At 49.7% G+C, this 20,688-nt stretch overlaps 1 protein-coding gene across 3 annotated transcripts in view; it reads right to left on the bottom strand.

The window, feature by feature from the left end:
- HRH1 (histamine receptor H1) overlaps positions 1-20,688 on the bottom strand; it is an 87,627-nt gene that overhangs the window by 26,537 nt on the left and 40,402 nt on the right. The window contains exon 1 of one of the 3 annotated variants that reach the window (XM_073787711.1): positions 16,467-16,862. The exons of the other annotated variants lie outside the window; for them this stretch is intronic. The gene's annotated coding sequence lies outside the window, so the exon portion shown is untranslated. Of the gene's footprint in view, positions 1-16,466; positions 16,863-20,688 lie in introns of those variants that run through there. 3 annotated transcript variants of the gene reach the window in all.

Below are 20,688 nucleotides of genomic sequence, written 5' to 3'. Positions count from 1 at the left end.
ATGATTCTGATTTATTTGGTCTGGAGTGTGGTCTGGGTCTTAGGATTTTCAAAAACTCTCCAAGTGCAGCCAAGATTTCAAACCATTGTCCTAACCCGAAGCACAGTGGTAGGAGGAGCTCAGTAAACGATGAATGAGTAAATGGAGAAACCCTGCCTTTAGCACATGAGTCCTGACTCAACACGACCGTTTTCAGGGTTTCATGTGATGCTAATTCATTAATACATTCAGGAACTATTAATTAGGCAATAACGTGGTACCAGGTGTTACGCAAGGCCAAGCTGCTGGAGATGCAAACGTGACTAAGACGCCCACTTCTCCCCCTCGTTCCAAAGTGCTTTAGGGAATGCTGAGGCTGGGTCCTAGTCCATCCAAGAACTTTCTGTCTTCCTGATTAATTGGCCAGTCCACAGCTATCACCTCCCCAGTGACTGACAGCAAACCTTACTTCGGGCTGTTTCCTTCGGCAAATGTAAGCACAGACTCTATTCACTCCCAGAGGGAGAGTTTGTGGAGGGTGTGTGTGAGTCAAGAGACCAAAAAAAAAAAAAAAAAGTATTTCTCTCTAGATTCCTCCAAACCCTGCAGAAGGCAAAGGCAAGTCTCAAGGGGCAGACCAAAGTCCTGTGCTGCTCAAACAAATTTCCTTCTGGGTGTGTATTTACACAAAGACAATCCAGGGCCTTAGGATATGATTAAGATCTTAATTACCCCAAGGTAAAGGCACTTTCCTTCCCAGCTGCTGCCTCCTCACTGCTTTAAGATTTTGCACCACAGATTACTGAAGGGTGGAGGTGATGACCATGAGTGCTACCTTCTGTGGTGCAGACTTTGATAACACGTATCTCCTCCTCTCGACCGTCCTAACAGCTTCCCAGCTGGCCATCCCCATACTGGTCTTGGCCCCTTCAGCCTATCCTACACACAAAAGGCAGATAATCTTTCTAAAACCACTAGTTCAACCACTCCTTCCTCCTATTTGAAACTCTTTTAGTGACTTGCCACTGCTGTCAGGATGTAACAGGATACATAGGGTAAGCCCCGTAGGTATCATTCAAGTGTAACCCAAATAAAACTGGGCTGCCTTGTGTCCAGTCCAACCATGGTATTACATTCAGAAGAAACTCAAGTCCAACATCCAGGGGAAAAAAAAAAAGAAAGATGGAAAATAACTTAAACCTTTACTGAAGACTCTCAAAGAGGCAAAAAAAAAAAAAAAAAAAATCTAAAGAACCTCTTCTCCCATCTGTCATGCCATAGTGCCGCTTCCTGTGTCAGCTGCTTGCCCTCAAATCTCCCTTCCCCCCAGCAAAAAACTTCAGCTTGCATTGGCGCTGCTCTATTCCTACCCACTCTCCAATCTCTCTGACCTGTTGACGGGCACCATAAATCCACTTAGCTGTCCCAGTGCCTTCTCTTCTTTATTCATTCCTGCAATAAGCACAACAAAAGCCCAAGAGACGAACATTCAGAAACAGATCCTGCTCTGGAAACTGAAGCAGAGGGCCAGGCAGTGACCGGGTATATGTTAAAACCTTTGACCCTATCATACAAGAACCTTCTTTATCTGGACCCAACTTACTGGGTAGCCTCATCTTTTGACACTCCACCTTCCCTGAATAGGTCTGGCTCTTTCATCCCCTATACCTTTGCAAATGCTGTTTGTTCTTCCTGCTAGGGATGCCTGACTCTACAGCCACACCTGGTTCTCACCTAGTCAAAACCAAAAGGAATTAAAAGCAATGCAGAAACAAGGCACGGAGACAAAATAAAGGCATTTAAACTTGAAGGAAGATGTAAAACTGTCTCTATTTGCAGATAACACAATCTTGCACATAGAAAATCCTAAGGACTCTCCAAGACAACTATTAGAGCTAATAAATGACTTCAGGGGGCGCAGGTCCTCAGTTTGGGGTCAGAGGGGACCCCCTGTTGCCTGGATCCACTTTTCTCAGCTGTTTCCCACGCATCTCCTTTCCTCTGCTCTCAGCACAAGTGGATGGCGTATCCTGTTCCACACTGCGCGCTCTCCCCTCTCTGCTCTGTGGCTGGGTGGTGCCTTTGTCTGCAGTGCTTCTCTCCCACCATCACCTTATCTCTAAAGCCTAGAAATAAGAACCACGTTTATTGAGGCTGAGTTGGACATGCATCATCTCATTTAATCCTCACAGCATCCCCCTGAGGTGGGAACTGCTATTATCACCCACATTTTTCAGCTGAGACTCTGTCCCCATCCCTTGCCCAAGCCCACACTATTATATGGCCCTGCTGGGCTGCCTGACTCTGACGTCCAAATTCTGAACCTAAAAGCTGGGAAGATAAGACAGGCCCAGCTCCAGTGCCTCCTCCCCTGGCTACATAGGTCTCTTCTCTCCCCCGGCCAGACACCAAGGCTGCAAAGGCATCAGTGCCTCCTTAGGACGTTGAGTGCTGACTCTGTAAAGCGGTCATTTAAGTAGAGCTTCTACCTCTTTAAGCGGGAAGTTACTCGGAAGCAGAGCCGTGTCTGGATCAGCCTGGAGCCTCCCATGCTGGCACACAGTAGGTACACATAGCACATGAAACAGTACGGGGGGAGGGGACTGACAATACACTAAAGAGAAGGCACGTCTGTTCCCTCTGGCGTGTCCAGGAGAGACGGTGTCACTGCTGTGGGGCGTGAGGGTCATGCCGTGGGTGGGGAAGGCTGCTGTGCGGTCACCCTGCACACAAGAGTCCGCTCTTCATGGCACGGGATGTGTGCGCACATCTTTATCTGCTATGTATTTGGCCCACAGCAGGTGCTCGGTGAGTATCTGTTGAATGAATTTGCTGTGAGACTTTGAACCCTTCTCTCAACTTCTCTGCATCTCCTCTGTCAAACAAGGGGTTTGCGCTAGATCAGAGGCTGTCAAACTCCCCCCCGACCCCCTTCCTTGGGAGTGCAACTACGGGTTCTTGTAAAAATTTCTGTCAGATAAAAGCAGACCGCTCTGGTTGGAGTGAAGAAGCAGTGGACCCGCAGCCCCATCTGCCACAGGCTCTCCCTTTCTCTTCGCCCCAAACTCCCCAGAAGCCCTCAGAGCACAGTTTTTTAACCACCAAGCTAGGTGAACCCAGAAAGTCCTTATTGCTTGAAAATTCCGTTTGCTCTTTACGGAGCACCTGCATTTTAAGAGAGTAGCTCCGAAAAGGGAAAATTCTTTCTGACGCATTTAAACAACTACTACTGCTCGAAGGGTGGAAGGCGAGGCACCTAGACTGGGAGAAGGAGAGAGGGTTGTTTCAGGGTGGAGGGTGGATGCTTCCCAGTGCCTTGAAACCACCCTGGATATAGGGGACCACTTGCTCAGCCTTGACACGCATGTAAGTCGGCCTGCCACACAGCACTTGAGCAGTCGGCAACTTGGACCACCGTTGCTTTCTGTCAGTCTGCTGTCTTTTTCCTAAATGTGCAATCCTGCTTTTCTCCACCAGTTTTTCCCTCTCCTTGTTTTCTAGAACTCACTAAAACCTCCACAGGTTATAAGCAATTTAAATAGTGCTGTGAACTCGGAGGAAGTTGAACAAAGGGGTAAGTGACAGGCAGAGAGCCTTAGATTTGGGTATTTTAGTTAAAATTCCACACAACACCTGGGATTTGTAATCACATGTAAACCACTTAGCTTCTTATGAAAACAATCATGGACACCATGAAATGGAAAAGAATCAGTTTTCATAATTGGCTGTCAAGAGAAACTTCCCAATCCAGGGAAGTTCCAGATGGGAATGGACCCCATGATCCGGTTGCTTTGTCCCTCACCCCCACCGGGCCCCTGCCTCCTGCTACTTCGCTCTTTCTCCACTTCCTAAGCCCAGGGGGTAAGTGCTAAAGAGACGTGTTAGCAAACTATGAGTACCTATTCGTACCCCATAAAAATCACAATAACCACCCAATAACTGGAATGAAGGATTGATGAACAATTTTAAGGAAAAACTTATATACCCATGTTCATAGCAGCATCATTCACAATAGCCAAAGGGTGGAACCGATGCAAGTATCCATCGATGGATAAATGGATAAACAAAACGTGGGCATCCCATACAATGGAATATTATTCAGCCTGAAAAAGGAATGGAATTCTGACACCTGCTATGACATGGATGAACTTTGAGGACATTATGCTAAGTGACATAGCCAGTCACAAAAAGACAAACACTATGATTCTATTCATACCTAGAAGAGTCAAATTCATACAGACAGAAAGTAGAATGGTGGTTGCCAGGGGCTGGAGGTGGGGGAATGCGGAGTCAATGTTTAATGGGTACAGTTTCAGTTTTGCAAGATGAAAAAATTTCTAGAGATGAAGGGTGGTGACGGTTGTACAGCAATGTGGATGTACCTAATGCCACTGAACTGGACACTTTGGTGAAAACAGTGAATTTTATGCCGTGTATATTTTACCACAATAATTACTAAATAGGTAAGTAAATAAATAAGTACGAAACCAGGCAGCTCCTTACAGCATTCGAGATGGAGTGGAGGTGGGAGGGGTTTCCTAACATGAAAGGATTTGCCAGTTGAAAGGGATCTTCAGAGGGAATCTTCCTGGGAATCCAAGGTAGGGTGAGTGGAGGTGTCTAGTAGCTACCAGTACATGGACTGAACTGTTAGACGTAAAATTAAATTTTCTTGCAAACATATTCCTTTGTCCAGATACTTCAGGGAGCGGCGACTCCAGGCTCTCCGTGTGACTTGATTTCCCCCATTAGCTCAGTTAAGCAACCGAGGACTGGCTGTCACTTTCACGCTACTGGGGAAGCAGTATTCTGTCCAAAGTGGCTCTGATGGGCAGGTAACCCTCCCCCGAGGTTGCTGTCACTGCCCTCCACTCGGCTGTTCTCCATGTTCACCCAGCCTGATGAAGGCAGTAGAGGGCAACCGATGCTTATGGGAGACAGCCCAAGCTTACTAGGGTAAAAACAGCATGATTCTCCCTGCAGAAAATGACAGAAAGCAATTTACTGTCTCGGTCCTGTGTCTGGGGGTGCATTTTCACCTGCCGGTGACATGGGAAGCGTTGACAATTCCACACCTCTCCTCGCCTGCTGCTTCCTGGGATGACGGAGGCTTTGTTGGAGGAAACGCAAGCTTGGGCAGGCTCAGCCTTGAGCTCCACAGGTCCCAGCAAGCAACCTACAACCTCGGTTAACAATCTTACATGCGACGGGGATTATCAGGGAAAGGAGGCATCCAACCACAGAGAAGCAACTTTACCAGGATGACGCAGCAGGTTGGAGTGGAGATGAGAATGGCATTTGGGGCTTCTTATTTCCAGGAGCACAACAACTCACATTCACAGCACTTGCTCTGGGCCAGGCATGGTGCTAGGGGAGTGCATGCGTTGTCTTATTAAAAGGCCAGCACAATGCTAGGAGCTAAGTACTATTATAACTTCTTTTCCAGATGAGGACACTGTGAGGTTAAGTAACTCCCCACAGGTCACGGAGCTGACAGGAGGCAGAACCTGGGTTTTATCTGGATCAGCGTGACTCTTCTCTCTGTCTGTACCCAAAATCTCCTCCTTTCCTTTTTTTTTTTTTTAAAAAAAAGATTTATTCATTTATTTTTGGCTGCGTTGGGGCTTCGTTGCTGTGTGCGGGCTTTCTCTAGTTGCAGTGAGCGGGGGCTACTCTTCGTTGCGGTGCGCGGGCGTCTCATTGCAGTGGCTTCTCTTGTTGCAGAGCACAGGCTCTAGGCGCACGGGCTTCAGTGTTGCGGCGTGCGGGCTCAGTAGTTGTGGCTCGCGGGCTCTAGAGCGCAAGCTCAGTACTTGTGGCGCACGGGCTTAGTTGCTCCATGGCATGCGGGATCCTCCCGGACCGGGGCACGAACCCATGTCCCCTGCATCGGCAGGCGGACTCTCAACCACTGCGCCACCAGGGAAGCCCCCTCCCTTCCTTTTAAAAAGGGTTTTTTTTTAATTGTTGTTGTAAAATAAAACATAAACACAGAAAACCACACATCTAGCGTATGAATTAGTGGATTATCATAAGGCAAACACCACTCAGAAAAGAAACAGCACTTTGCCCCCAATCCTGGAAGCCCAGCGCACATGTCCCATCCCACTCACAGCCCGCACGGTAACCACTATCCTGACTTTTAAGGAATCACTTCCTATGTCTTTTGTTTGTTTGTTTGTTTGTTTTATTACCCAAATGTGCATCTCTGGACACTACATTCTGGCCCATCTGAAAAATCTGATCTCTTAGGCCTCTTTTAATTTATGGGTTCCCCATCCATCCTTTGCATTTCCTGTCATGTGCTCACGGGAAGAGCCTAGGAGTTTGCAGCACCTCCCGGTCTGACGCTGCCGAATGCACAGCCAGGGTCCAGTTTAATGGCTCCTCTGTCCCTCTGCAAACTGGCCGCTGGTTCCAGAGACCGGATCAGACTCAGGCGCTGCTTTAGCTGGTACACAACGTCTGCTTGCCTCATTTTTGGATAATCTTAGCTGTGGATACTTAATGTCTACATCTACTCACATGTTTCCTTTAAAAAAACCTTTTCTAAATTGTGGTAAAATACACATAACATAGAATTTACCATCTTAACCATTTCTAAGTGTAAAGTTCAGTAGTGTTAAGTATATTCATACTGTTCCACAACCAATCTCCAGAACTCTTGTCATCTTGCAAAACTGAAACTGTCCCCGTTAAATGACAGCTCCCCGCCCCCCCTCCCCGCCTCTGGCAACCACCCTTCTACTTTCTGTCTCTAGGAATTCGACTGCTCTAGGAACCTCAGATGAGTAAAATCTTATGCAGTATTTGTCCTTTGTGTTCTGGCTTATTTCACTTCACATAATGTCCTCAAGGTTCATCCATGTTATCTCATGTGTCAGAATTTCCCTCCTTTTTAACGCTGAATAATATTCCACTGTGTTTATAGACCACACTTTGTTTATCCATTCATCTGTCACTGGACACTGGGTTGCTTTCACCCTTCTGCCACTGTGAATAATGTTGCTATGAACACAGGTGTACAAGTATGTCTTCAAGACACTGCTTTCAATCCTTTCAGACAAATACCCAGAAGTGGAGTTGATGGTCATATGGTGATTCTGTGTTTGACTTTTTGAGGAACTGCCATACTGTTCTCCACAGAGGCTGCCCCGTTTTACATCCCCACCTTCCAGTCCCTTTTCGTGTCCATCTCTGCTCCTCCCACCCTCACTGTTCACAGCTCTCCACCACCCACTGGAGGAGCTGAAAGGCAACGTTCCCTGTAATAGTCCCAAACTGGAGACTACATAAAGGTCCAACAAAAAGGGATCAATTTAATGGTAGACCCCTATCACTAAATCCCAGGTAGCCATCTATAATACTGTCGTGAGAAGGTATTTGATGACATAAAAAGATGCCTCTACTCTTTGTTTAGGGGGAAAAAAATGGTTACAAAACAGAATATGAAGAGTGAATTCTTTTTTTTTAAAGACAACTATTTGTTTACAGGAGTAGCTCTCTTCACTAACCTCCACTTAACTGATTCACTGGATTAACCAAAATTCGCCACCCTCCACCCCCAAGTAAACACAGCGACCCAACACCTCTAGTTTTACACCTTCTGTTCCCAACCATTGTGTTGTACAAAAACTAAGAGCTCTGTTTCCAAATTTGTGTGTTCTGATTGCATTTACTGTATACCAATTAGCAAATTACATATGACACAGGAAGGTGAAATATGAGTGCAAAAAGAATGCTTCTATGAGAACAAAGTTTAATGCTTGGGGAGGATGCATTAAGCGAGTGTCCACTGAGAGGTGGACGAGACAACTGTAAAAGTCTGGGGACACCACCCCTTTGAGGGGACCTACCTTTCTGAGTTATCGTCCTGGGGCATCAGTTCCTCCCCCTTTGTTGTCCTGAATGCCCAGAGCTCTCCATGGTGAGCTATCAGCCACATCACCCTCACCAACCGTGCAGACTCAAGAAATTATTTTCTTCTGTTGCAAACCCTCAGGTCAGCATATTATAGGTGTATACACAGCTCATTCCTGCAAATGAGCGGTATCTGACCTACTGTTCTCCCGCTTAGACCCATGGCAGACATTACTAATCAATCACCAGATTCCTTTCTGCTGAGTCCACACTGTTGTCTCAGAAACCCTCTCTGGGCAGCCATAATAAATCAATTGGAGTTGACATTTGAGATGAAACCTGTGAGGCCTCCCCAACTTCCCTTAAGTTACAGAAATGTCTTTTTCAATCAGGTAGAAAATTAAACATATACAAAGTGTCTGAAGTCTTGGCCACTGGGCCCTTGGCCTGAATATACTGTCTCGTGCATGTAAGTGTTCAGTGTTCATTGAATGAATGAATGAATGAATGAAAAACGTTAGTCCTCCTGTTTTCTTAAGTTAACCATTTAGTCTTTCTGCCTCACACCTTCCTTCTTGGTTTCCCCGTACACCTGTGCTGCGAATTTCTTCCTAGTCTACAAGACAGAAGGAAACCACCGTGCTCAGAAATTCCACCATAACCAATAGGTATTGTAGGGATGTGATACTCCATTCAGGGTTATTTGCAGGTGACCTCCAGAGTAGAACTACAAACACCTAATAAATCCTGCCTCCCTAGAGAAGGAATTGTGGAGAGCCAACAAAATGATGCCCAGGGATTGCTTTACTGACTGCAAAGCCGTCTGCCCTAAAAAGGAGACCGAAAATCAGACTTTCTCTTAGTTCTATTGTTGCACTCACTGGTTTCTCTTCTTCCAGGGAGAAAAAAAAATGCTTCCACCTTATTCTGCTTCCCCCCACCCTCCCCGTGTTTTGCAGTCCCTGAAGTTCAGGAAGCATGCCTGACCGCTCTCCCTTTTGCCTCTTCACTCGCACTGCTCCTTCATCCTGTACTATCATTCCTCAAACTGAGTATGACCTGCTGAGAGCCTGTCCAACCCAGAGGCCCGGCTCCAATGCCATCCCCGCTGAGAAGCCTTTCTTGATTCCAGCCATCTGGGTGGAACTGCTGCCACCTCTCAACACAACAGCCCTTTTGCAAATCTCTTTCATTTTCTTTAGCACATTCTGTCTTACTCTGTTGGTCTAAGTAAGAATAGTCTAAGGTCAGTCATCATTTACTGAGGACTTGGAGTGCGCTGGTCTCCACGCTAAGCACTTATGCACTGTCTCATTTACAATGCAAACGCCCATAACCTTGCTCATTTTATAGACTTGGAAACGGAGGCTCAGAGATGCTAAGGAGCTCCAGGTCACACAGCTAGTAAGGAAGAGAGCCAGGCATTCATTCATTCAATCAACTGATCATTACTTATTAAGGGCTTAAAATGCACTTGATATACTCCAGATGTTGGGAAAACAGAAGTAACCAAGTCAGAGTTCCCATCCATAAGAAGATATCATTCTGATGGGGAGAGACAGATCATAAAAGAAAAAAAAACCAAAAAACACACAAGTAAATAAATACTATGTGAGGTGTTGATAAACGTTCTGAGGAAAACAGGGGGTTAGTGACGTTTGGGGTGAGTGCTATTTTATTTAGGATGGTCAGGGTAATGTGGTGACTTCTAAGCAGAGACCTAAAGGAAGTGAGGGAATGAGTCTTGCAGACATCTGGGGTAAAGAGCATCACAGGAGGAGGAAACAGCCTGTGCAAAGGTCCTGGGGTGGACACATCTTTGACGTGTTCAATAAACAGCAAGGAAGTTAGTATGGCTAGGGCTGAGTGAGCGGGAGATGAAGTTAGAGAGGTGACAGGGATTAGATCACAGAGGGCCTTGCAGATGTGGGAGGGACTTTAGCTCTGACTTTGCGTGAGATGGAAAGCCACTGGAGGATGGCTCCCAGAACCCGTGCTCTAATTACTATGCTACACAACTGATGGATGCATGAATGAATGTCAGAAGGTACTTGGGAATGTTTTCTCATTAAAACCAGCAGGATGGCAGCCAGACAGTCTGAAAACAAGACAAGAGAGGGCAAGATCTGAGCTAAAAAGGAAGGCTGATTATTAAGGGCAGCACGACCATCCCCTCGGTTGTCAGGAGTCTCTGTGGCTCCTCCACAGCACAGGCCTGGGTGGGGCTCTGTGATGGCCTCACTGGACCCTCTAACTGGACTTGGTGAAGGGGAAATGTCCCAGTCCTGTCCCTGGGAGGTTTCAGCCTCTCCCTGAAATGTGTCCTTTGTTCACAAGAGGCAGCGAGAAAAAGGCAGTTTCTACAGTGACTCACCAGAGAGAAATAAAAATTGTGTCCAGGCTGGAAAGAATCCATCTGAAAGTGACACATTTGCCTCCAGAATGTATATATCAAAGTTCTTTTTTCTTCTCATTTGAAGTATGGCAGAGCTTCTCACACACACTGCCTCACAGCATGACAGACACCAGCTCCTGAAATTCCTTGCCTTTATTCCTGCCGCAGTTCTCTCCGAGGCAAAAACACGTAAAATACATACCGTGGGATGTGGCCAGCCTCCCTCCCCACGCCCCACCCCGCCACCAACCTGGCCGGGAAGAGCCAGCAGCCAGCAGGACAGCAAGCGCATGCCCTGACGGTCCCAGGACAGTCCCAATTACAACTATTCTTCTGATGGGTGCCCCGACCCGTCCACCGCCCCCCAACTTTGCAGTGCATGAGAACCATGGGGAGCTTGTAAAACGCAGACTCCAGGGACCTGCACTCAGGAGGTCGGGGACAAGGCCTGGAGGCTGCATTTTTAATAAGGAGTCCCAGATAATTCTGTTATCGGTGGTCTAAGAAACACTGTCCCAAACAACAGAGACTGGCCAAGAGCCCAACCTTTCTGCATCTAAGCCCACAGGACAAAGTGGCCCCCAGTCCTTTCTCAGACCATGAGAAGCACACTTAGACCCCAGGTAGGGTTGTGAACCCGCCCGGGCAAATGAGAACAGAAGAGAATCTTGAAATCCCAGTCTCTGTCAATGTTCATCTAAATCCTCTGCATGTATCATCCTAACTTGAGCTGCCCAGGGTTTGCTCTCTGGTCCTACCTGGGGAAGCCCAAGCCCTGCGTTTTGCAGCTGCCCTGGATGTAGCCATAACTGGAGAGGGGGCCAGACCTAGCTGTGACCATGAAAGATAACCGAAAAAGGCCTACTTGTGATTATGAAATGCTGTTTCATTTCTCAATTTGTCAGATTTACATGTTGACAATAGGTACTCCCATCACAGTTGGAAATAAAAGAGCTTGGCATCTACGGTTGCAATTCACTGGAGTAGGAGCCCACATGTAGCGCCTGGCTGCACCCTTTCCTTATGACTTGACAACGCTGCTTTGAGGGCCCTGTTAGCTGCCTGCTTTGGGCGCAAAACTGCTAATTAAAACCTTCCCATGGTGCACTCCACCTCGTTCAGATCTCTGCTCGGATGCCACCTTCCTTGTCGGTTTGGTCTAAATAATTCTCCTCCCCAAGCCCTCTCTCGTGTCATATCTAACCTCTTAGCCTGCTTGATTCTTCTTCACAGTGCCCAGCTCTCACGCAGGGGCTCCTGATGCACTCCCCCCACCCCTCGCCTGGCCAGCAAGAGGAAGCGCTTTGTGCTGATTAACGGTGCACTCCGTAGAGACTGTGCTCTGTTTTTGTGCATCTCCTCACAACTACCCTAGGAGAGAGGCCTTTTGATTAGTCCTCCTCCATTTTATAGATGAAGAAACCAAGACTCAGAGAGGTAAAGGGTCTTGTCCAAGGTCACACAGCAGGTAAGTGGAGAAGCTCAGACTCCAGGCCACCACTCCCTACCTCTAGTCAGTTCTGACTTAGCCTGGCCTTTGACGCTCAGCATGACCTGGCCTCTACCTACCTTTCCTGCCTCTCCCTCCCACTGCTGCTCCCTGCCCACTGGTGATCCCTGGCCCCTAAACTGCAACGCACCCCAGTACCTCACACCTCAATGCCACTACACCTGCCGCTCCTTCCTCCAGTCACACCCTTTCCACTGCAAACCTCCAGAGACTTCCACTCTTCTTCAACCCTCAGGCCCAGTGTTCTCTCCTCTGAGATCCCTTCTTTCCTTTTCTTTTTCTTTTTTTTTTTTTTTGCGGTACTCCGGCTTCTCACTGTTGTGGCCTCTCCCATTGCAGAGCACAGGCTCTGGACGCACAGGCTCAGTGCCCACGGCTCACGGGCCCAGCCGCTCCGTGGCATGTGGGATCCTCCCGTACCGGGGCATGAACCCACGTCCCCTGCATCGGCAGGCGGACTCTCAACCACTGCGCCACCAGGGAAGCCCCCCTTCTTTTCTTGACTCCTCCCTAGGAAGACTAAGGTCCTCTCCACGGCCCCGCACACGCCACTCCCGAGTCCCCTCCACCACCACACTTCCACCCTGCTCTGTCATTGTCTGTCCCCTCCTTCAAGTCTTTGTGCTCCGTGAGGATAAAGACAGCTGTCTCTCTGCCCCAGGCGCAGGGCACAGGGCCTGGCACACAGCAGGCACTTGGGACTTGAAGAGCAGCTTGACTAGAGGGCTTACGAATGAGGTTAGGAGTCAGACAGACATGGTTTGAGCTCCAGTTCTACCCTGTACCAGCTGTGTGACCTTGGGCAAGTCACTCGCTGAGCCTCAGTTTCTACATCTGTAAATTGTGGTGGGGATGCAATAACATAATTAAAGGTAAAGAGCTCGACACAGGGAACACTCCAAAAATATCAGCTCTAATAATGATGATGTCAGTGGAATAACATTTATAAATAAATACATCTGGCCACAGGTAGAGGGGCCATAGAGGTGGTGGTGGGAGGGAGTGGGGTCGGGTGCCACAGGTAAGTGCAGGTTAGCAGGCCAATTCTGACATCTAAAATGGGAAAACAGCCAACCGACAGGTGGCCATCCATGCAAAAGGGCAGGTATTGGGTGCACCCCAGCTTCACAGCCAGATGGACCACAAGGATGGGGCCTCCAGGACCTGAAGAAAGTCTAACTCTAAGACAGTGGGCCTCTGACAGCAGCAATGAGAACTCTGTTAGCCTAGGCTTTGTGGGTAGAACTACCCATACGGAATCTGGGGAACTGGCAGAGCTAATGAAAACGTCCAACATTCATGGGCCAGGTGCTTGCCAAGTGCTTTCCAGGCACTACCTCATTTCATCTTCACAGCAGCCTTATCAGGTGATGCTATCAGTGTCTCATTTCATGGAAGAGGAAACTGAAGCCCAGAGAGGTTAAGAAACTTGCCCAAAGACACACAGCCAAGGAGTGGTAGAGCTGGGATTTGAACCCAGGTAGTCTGGTTCCAGGGAACTGCTTCAACCCCTCCTTGCCCACATCAAGAGGCCAGGGCAGGGCAGAGCCTGCAGGTGGGGGTCATGGGGCCCAGAGGGGAGGAAGGTGGCAGGAGCCCGGAACTTGGTGCTCCCTACATCAGGGGTCACGTGATCCGAACAGTTTCTGCACAATGTGTTCTTCCTGAGGTGGGTTATCTTGCTCCGGCAGGAAAACTTTACCCCTGGAGCCCAGCCAGATGCAGCTTGGTGGGTGTCGGCGCATACACTTCCCCTATCCTCAGACCTGCCAACCAAGCAGAGATGCACCGAGTCCCGTGTCACCGGCGAAATTGCCTCCGAATTGCCTTCTTCGTTAACTGTACAAATCTGCATCTTAATTAGGCTCAGCGGAATACAGTTACCAGACCCCAAGTTTCTTTCTCTTATTCCAAGCAAGGATGCCACAGAGACAGACCAGAAGCCAAAAGGTGGGGCCGAGCAGAGCCCGGCTGGGCTCTCCCTGCAGGAAATCTCCCACTGGAAAAGGAGGGTTGAGGTACTGGGAGGGAGGGCTGGCTGCTGGTGGGTCCAGGCCTGAGCTGGGGAGCTGAGGAGGGCCCAGGCTGTGGATCAGGGAAGGCTGGCTCTGCCTCCGACGAGCGGCGTGACCCGCAGTCACCTGCCCTCTCTGAGCCTCAGTTCTCCCGTGTGGAAATGGGATGGGTGGCTTGGGGGAGCAGAGGAGATCCCACATATGCCAGCCTGGCACACAGTGGGTTCTCTTTCTCTGTGTCCTCTCTATGCACTCAAGGCCTACGACGCTGTCTGGAGCTGATCCCCGCCTACCTCTTCAATGACACTGCGCGGCACCTTACATCACGCCCTCGCCACACACACCTCTTAGTCCTTGGAAAACTCTAAGCTCCTTCTTGTCTCAAGGGCTCTGTAAGTGCTATTCCCTCTGCTTGCCAAGGGCCCATCCCTCTGCCTGGTTAATACCTACTCGTGCTTCCAATCTTGGCTCAAACATCACCTCCTTCAGGAAGCTCTTCCTAGCCCAGACTAAATTCTCCTAACACCATTTATCTGTGGGGTGATTTCATCAGGGCCCTCTCTCCCCTCCTAGACAGGAGTGTACGGAACACTTTTACTCTGTTCTCTGTTGTACCTCCAGCTCCCACCTCAGGACCCATCATATACCAGGTCCTTAATTCCTATCTGTCTAATGGATGAATGTGCACATCTCACGGAGCCTCAGTGAATGCATCTGTCAAATGGGAATCGTGATCCCACCCCCCTCATGGTATTGTGACATGATTAAATGATTTTTGGCACATCGAGGTCAACAGGCCCTCGACAGACCACCTCCCCATCTCCCCATTCCTTTTGACTAAGGAAGAGGCAGAAGCAGGAGTGTAACTAGCTCAAAGACCAGCCTGGCCCTGGATGGAGGTGGGCGGGGAGCCCGGGGTCCAACACCGCAAAGGGTCGGGATGCTAAAAGCTGGAAGGAACCTTAGAAATGATCTAGTTAATTGGTTGCCAAACAAAGGCTTCTTTTAATCTTTCCTGCGTGAAATAATTTCATCCACCACGAAAGTAAATGTATTAAGGGAGACTCCACTTTCCTAGCTTTGAATTACTCGAAGGCATCCTGTCCCATCCGCCCGGCACCCACCCCGTGTGAGGGTGCCGTGCGGAGACGCCATGTCGAGGCAATCCCGGCAAAAACGGAGGCCTGGGCAGCAGGTAAATGATTTCCCTGAACTTCCTGAAATGTTAACAACAGCCCCTGGAGGCTGGGTCCAGGGGTCCCGCGTTAAGAGCCGCCACGTGACCACACAAAGCTTTTATTTTTCCGAGCTGGCCAAGCTACCTGCGCGCAGCTCAGCGGGCTCAGAACAAAGCCCGGATAGGGGAGCTTTCCTCCCCGGGTGGTTCCCTCTCAGGGGGGCAGTTCCCTCTCAACGACCCTTGACCAACAGAGCCTGGGGTTGCGCTGATTTTTCAGTCTGGTTTCTGGAAGCCCGCGTCTGATGTTAGGTCCTTACAAACCTCTGTCGAGATTTCCCACCCTGCTCTCCACTCTTGGCACACCCCGAAGCACCCTGTATCCAGCCCCGTCCCCTGGGCTCCTCTCCCATGTGGAATTCCACCCCTCCCCTGCCCACCTCCCCAGTCTCCTGTCCCGCTTTGTTCTGGGGCACAATTCCGTAATACGAGGCGCCTTCCCCACCTTGGGGTGTGCGCCTTCCTCCCTCTGAGCACCTGTCGAACTCCTACACCAGCAGCAGGGCCTTCCCCTGAACTCCTGGGGAGCTCCAGTCCCTCTCCTGGAGTCACCAGGGCTTGCCTCTGTCCGCACCTCTGGAAATGGAGATGCTGCCTCCCCTTCTGCCCAGAGGGCCCCTCTGGAAGGATGGTATTCTTCCTTTGTTGCCCCTGTTCCAGCTCAGACAGTGCTGGAAGGCAGGGGTGGGCCTCGGCATGCCTTTTTCTAGTTGAATGGATCCCCTACAACCGTCCATGGAATTCTGAGGGCAGGAGCAGTTTTCTGGGAAGAGGCCACCAAAGGGGTCTGTTCCCCCCTTAAAGGTAAAGAACCTCCACCCTAGACCCTGAGCATCTTGACAGACGGGAATGTGTCTAATTCCCTGTATCGCACAGCCTGGCACACAGCAGTCCCTCACTGTATAACGCTATCAAGTCATGGAGTCTCTTTGAGCTGAAGATCTAGTCTAACTTTCCCATCTTACAAATGAAGCAGCTGAGCCTCAGAGCCAGGAAACGATTACTCATCTGTCAGCCAGACGGAATGCTTAGGGGAAATATCTTCTCTCTTATGAGTTAGGAAGTAGCAATATTAATGTACTCATCCTTCCACTTAATTAGCCCAATGATTTTTCAAGCACCTACTATGTACAAGGTACAACCATGGGGATACAGAAATGACAAACGCACAAGCCCCACTCTCGGAGAGCCCATGAGCCGCAGGGAGAGAAGACGCAAGCAGGGGTCACAGAGACACACAGACAGATGAACCCAGAGGAGGGAGGTCCCACCTTCTGGTGGGCCTCTGGGAAGGCTTTGTAGAGAAGTGGCATCCGAGCTTTGCACAAAGAGGTCCCAGGCCGTCAATGCCGGAGCTGGAGCCCACATCCCTGCTCTGTTCTCCACCAGGTCTCAGACTGTACTATCTCTCCACCACAGTGTAGTTGTTGGGATGATTTAGGCTAAAAGGAATAGAAAACCCCAACTCACTTGGCTGTAGTAATAAGGAAATGTATCCTCCCTCTAACGAGAAATCCCAAGTTAGGGCAGCTCCAGGGTTGGTAATTCAGCTCCTCAAGGACGTCATCAAGGACTCCTTTTCCACCTTTTGGCTCTGCCATCCTCAGTGTCTGTCAGGAATGTCCTCAGAGGAGATCACCTCTTGGTCACAAGATGGCTGCCGATACCTGGAGGTCACACCCAGACATGACAACATCCTGCCCTTTGAGTTTCTTCCCTAAGATCAAGGAGATCTTTTCTAGAAACACCTAGATCCCAGCCCCACTAACTTTCCTCATGCCTTAAGTCCACTACTGAGTGAATCACCAGCAATGGGGGTAGATTTCCCAGCACTGGCTGAGCTAAAAACAGGATCACCTTCCCTGACGGGTAGTTACCCAAACAAAATGAGGGTTCTCTTTGCCAGGAAACAGGGGAATGGCTGCCAGCTGTGACTATTACACATATCAAGCACAGTGACTGTTCCTAAGGTTCCTTATCTGGGGAACATCTGTAACAGAACCAACAGTGGTGGTCAACTGTGTACGTCTTCAGCCAGGCAGCATCTTGGATCCCTAACAGCATGTGACAGATATGCCTGGGTCCCTACCATGTGCCAGGCTCTGTGCTATGCTGGGAGGACTGTGATGGGCCAGACAGACAGGAGGCGAACAGACAGGTAAACAGGCAATTACAACATGGCACGATGAGTGCTATGGCCAGAGAACAGGGACACCAGGGACGCTGGGGAGGTGGCTCACCCTGCCCAAGATAGGGAGGATGTATGTGGGGAAGGCCTCCTGGAGGAGGCATAGTCCAAACCATGACCTGAAGGAAAAGTGGGAATTAGCTAGGCAGGGCGGGGGCACTGAAGGCAGAGGGAAAAGCACGTGCAAGGGCCCTGAGGTGAATGAGAATGTGTGTCTCCTGGGGCTGGCAGTATGTTTCATGGATGAACACAAGACCTGAGTCAAAGAGATCTGCACTGGAATCCTGGAGTCACCACTAATAGGAAACAGGACTATAGGCGAGCTGCTGAAACTTTCAGTGCCTGAACCGTTTCACCTGTAGAATAGGGATAACGGTACATATCTCACAGGGTGGGTGTGAGGCTCAAATAAGACCTTGCCTATAAAGCTCACACCACAGTGTAAATCCTCCAGTATCGTAATTATCTTACTATGAGGCTTGGACCCTACAATGAAGATCTGACCAGCAGAGGTGGGTGGGGGCTGAACTCCCCACTGTGGCTCTCCAGTGCAGGCGGCCTGGGCTTGCACCACAGGACATGTGGCCACCAGCCACAGGTGACTGGTGAGTTCTTGCATGTGGTGGGTCTGAACTGAGATCTGCTGTAAGTGTAAAGTACACACTAGAGTCTGAAGAATTAGTCCCTCCAACCACCTCCACGTAAAGTATGTCATTCAAAATTGTTTACGTTGGTTGCATGCGGAAATGGTAATATTTGGGATATACTGAAGAGTCATTCAAAATTGTTTACGTTGGTTGCATGCGGAAATGGTAATATTTGGGATATACTGAAGAGTCATTCAAAACTGTTTACGTTGGTTGCATGCGGAAATGGTAATATTTGGGATATACTGAAGATAAAACGTATTAGCGAAATGAATGGTACTTGCTGCTCGTTACTTTTTAGAATGTGGCTACTAGATATTTACAATTACATTTGTGGCTTGCGTATATTTCTGTAAGATCATGCTGGCCTAGGCATGTTATCCCACTGCAAATATAAAGAAACAGAAATGCAGACCCGTTCAACACCCTGCCTGGTCTGTGGCTAAGAGGATGCAGCAGAGACAGGGGCCTGGCACCAACTCCTCGTCTTTCGCTCATTCGCTCACCCTCTGCTCTGCAGAAGCCTCTCCTCCGACTCCTGGAAACCCACGTGGCGTCGCCAGTGTCATGCGCTCCCCACCCCAACCCGGCACTCTTGTCTTTCGATCTGCAGATTATCCTCGAATGGACCTATCTTCTCCCAGGCCCCCAGCTTCCTCTTTGCTAAATGAGCCCCATTTCTCGGAACTGTTGACAAGTGGTGCTCTCGATACAGAAGGAGGGAGGGCAGAGGTGCAGAAACAGCCGAGGCCTATTCTTCGGGAAGGGAACTGAGGGCTGAAGCATGGGCTCTGCAGCCAGCCCAGGGAGGGGAGATGAGTATGCACGGCGGGTCTGACCAGACCATGGACACTCAAGGGCCCTAAACAAGCATGAACACCCATCCTTCCAGGGCACAGCATCCAGGGCTCCTTGGTGGCTACTACAGTGTCACCACCATCTGCTTGGGGACATCTCGAGCTGGAAGTCTCAGATGCCTGGGACTCAACCCACCGGAGCTGTCTCATCACCTGTCGCAAACCTAGCGGACTCCTTGGTCTCCTCTGAGATAGCTGTGTATTCTGACAGGGGCTCTCCTCCTGCGGACGTTCTCTCCCCACCCCCCGCCACGGAGCAGGCTGCAAGTGCTGGTGAGTTAACCATCCCCTCAGGAGTGATGCCCAAGCAGTTTCAGGCGTGGCCCACAGGGTCTCAGCAGGTCCCCAGGAGGGCTGAGGCTCCACTGCCCACAGAAGTAATCCGTGCGTTAACACCTTTCATCAGTATCCTCCTTTCCCACTCACCTCCCTAATAAACTCCTTACGTCCAAACTAAGCCATCATCTCTCCCCCAAAACTGCTTCTTGTCCCATGGACTGCACTGCCCTCCTCTCAGATGCTGTGGCATCTGGAAAACAGGGAGTCAACTTTGATTTTCACCCCCATCTCATCTTCCACGTCCCAACCATCACCGAGTGCTGCCCATCTTACCTCCTAAATGCTTCTCAACTCTATCCACTCTGCTAGATCATTTTGCCACTGCTTCTGGGCTGGTTCACCATCATCTCTCATCTGGACAGCAGCTCTAGTCTTCTGTAACCCTGCCTCAACCCCCGAATCTGCCCAGATCTGCCAAGCCCAGGCCCACACACCCAAACGCCTCCTGGACTACTCCCCTTGGAGTGGCACCTCATGCCTGGCATTTCCCAGCCTCCTCCTGGGGCACCCAGGACCGTACCAGCTACACACCTGTAAAGCAGGAAGTCATCCTCTTTCCTCACCATCCCGCTTCTGCCTTGGAGAGTTCTTACACATTAATCCCCTTTCATTTCATGTCACTGCCTTGGTTCAGGTGGCAGGAATGCTATGACCCTCTCCTAACTGGGCTGCCCTCCTCCAGTCTTGCCCTCTCTGATCCTTTCTCAACGTTGCTATGAGAGGGACTGTCCTAAGATGCCATCAGATCATTCCAGCATCCTGTTTCACTCCTCACCAGCTCGCCATGTCCCACAGGACAAACTCTGTCTTTGACATGAAAGACCCCTTACAATTTGGCCCCACACAACCTCAGTTCCCACCCCACGCCCCCAAAACCCATGACTGCAGCCACTCCTAGACCATTTGTACTCTTTCTTGCCTTGGGCTCCACAACCATTAGGGGTGGGCCCAGGGGTGGCATCTCCATTGAAAGCTCAGTCAGCCATCTTGGTCAGAAGCCCCACTTTCCTCTTCTCCACCCCAGAGAACAGCACTGCCAGCCACCTGCATATCCAACCCAGAAGCCAGGCAAAACCAGGTGTCCAGTACAGAGCGGCAACTGTTATCATAATAAGAGATGGGCCTTCAAGTCATTCATATACTTTTGTCATCCAGTTCCTTCATTAAATAAAATTCTGGCAGTAGGGCCCTGACAAAATGGGAATTAGATCAGAAAGAGAAATGTCTGGAGCGTGGGGACTCGGAAAGTGAGGGTGGGGAATGGAGGCTGGTTTGGGGGGGACTTTGTGGAGAGAGCAGTGAGCAAGCACTGTGGGCGTGCAAGGTGGAGGGTGTGCAAGGTGGAGGGCGTGCAGGAACAGGAGGCGTGAGGACACAGAGGACCAACTGCAGCTCTTATGACCTACAGCTTTGCTCCCATGCTTTAGATATAAGAGGCTACAGGTAGTGAAGGAGGGTAGTGACTGAGGGTCCTGGGGGGTAGCTGGACAACTGACGCTTCAGCCACACACTGGAATAAATGATGCCGAAAGACAAGTGGCCTCAGAGAGCAGCATCCCCATTTTCCAGGCACGGAATGAAGGCTGAAGTTGAAAACTCGCCTGCACTCACCAGTCTGTAAAGGCAGAGCAAGGACTTTCCAGTCACAGCCTCCAAACGTG

Source organism: Tursiops truncatus, chromosome 10 (genome assembly GCF_011762595.2).
Source record: "Tursiops truncatus isolate mTurTru1 chromosome 10, mTurTru1.mat.Y, whole genome shotgun sequence".
Classification (NCBI taxonomy): Eukaryota; Metazoa; Chordata; class Mammalia; order Artiodactyla; family Delphinidae; genus Tursiops; species Tursiops truncatus.
This window is presented reverse-complemented; position numbering and strand designations above follow the sequence as displayed.